The sequence below is a fragment of the Buceros rhinoceros genome, unplaced genomic scaffold, assembly GCF_000710305.1.
Source record: "Buceros rhinoceros silvestris isolate BGI_N320 unplaced genomic scaffold, ASM71030v1 scaffold11309, whole genome shotgun sequence".
Classification (NCBI taxonomy): Eukaryota; Metazoa; Chordata; class Aves; order Bucerotiformes; family Bucerotidae; genus Buceros; species Buceros rhinoceros.
The window spans coordinates 51542-52170 of NW_010432125.1; the positions used below are offsets into that span (position 1 = coordinate 51542).

Below are 629 nucleotides of genomic sequence, written 5' to 3' on the forward strand. Positions count from 1 at the left end.
AAGGCCTTCACCTCCTCCCCTTTCCCTGCTTCCCCTATCCTCGCCTTGCTCCTTTCACACCCACAGCCCTTCTCACAGAACACCTCGTCCCTTTGCACCTGATCCCAGGCTCTTCCAGTCCCCCCAAAATTGCTAACCTGACTAGAAAAAAGTCATTTCAGGTGAGTTTCCTGACAATTTAGTAAATTAAATTAGCTTATCGTGAGATCACGTGCTTAGAGCTAGCTCATGATGAGCCATCACAGTGAGCAGCTAAGAGCAAGGAAGAGGAACACAAGTCCACCTCCATCCAGCAGCAGCAACTGTTTGTTGGATTCAGACTACACAAACTCCGTTTAAAACAACCTAACTCGACACTGCCACGTTGCTGCCTTTCTTTCCATTCTACCTGTTTGTGCCTTTTATTTGCACCAGGGTTGGGAGGGAGCTTCTGGGTCTTACAAAAGTCAGCTCAGGATGCTAAACTAGCGAGAAACTTATTAAATTGACTTAACTATCATAGCAGTGAAGCCTTGTGTTATGCTTTCATCCGGCAACTCCAGTGCTTTGGAACATTCACATCTGACAAGAACAAGTAACAACAATTCTCCTGCATTCAGAAGGTCTAAATCAAAAAGTGACTTTCCCTA

General features: G+C 45.3%; 1 protein-coding gene across 1 annotated transcript in view; it reads right to left on the reverse strand.

Annotated features, from left to right (window-relative positions):
• EXOC5 (exocyst complex component 5) overlaps positions 1-629 on the reverse strand; it is a 21734-nt gene that overhangs the window by 20733 nt on the left and 372 nt on the right. The gene's annotated exons all lie outside the window — the stretch shown is intronic.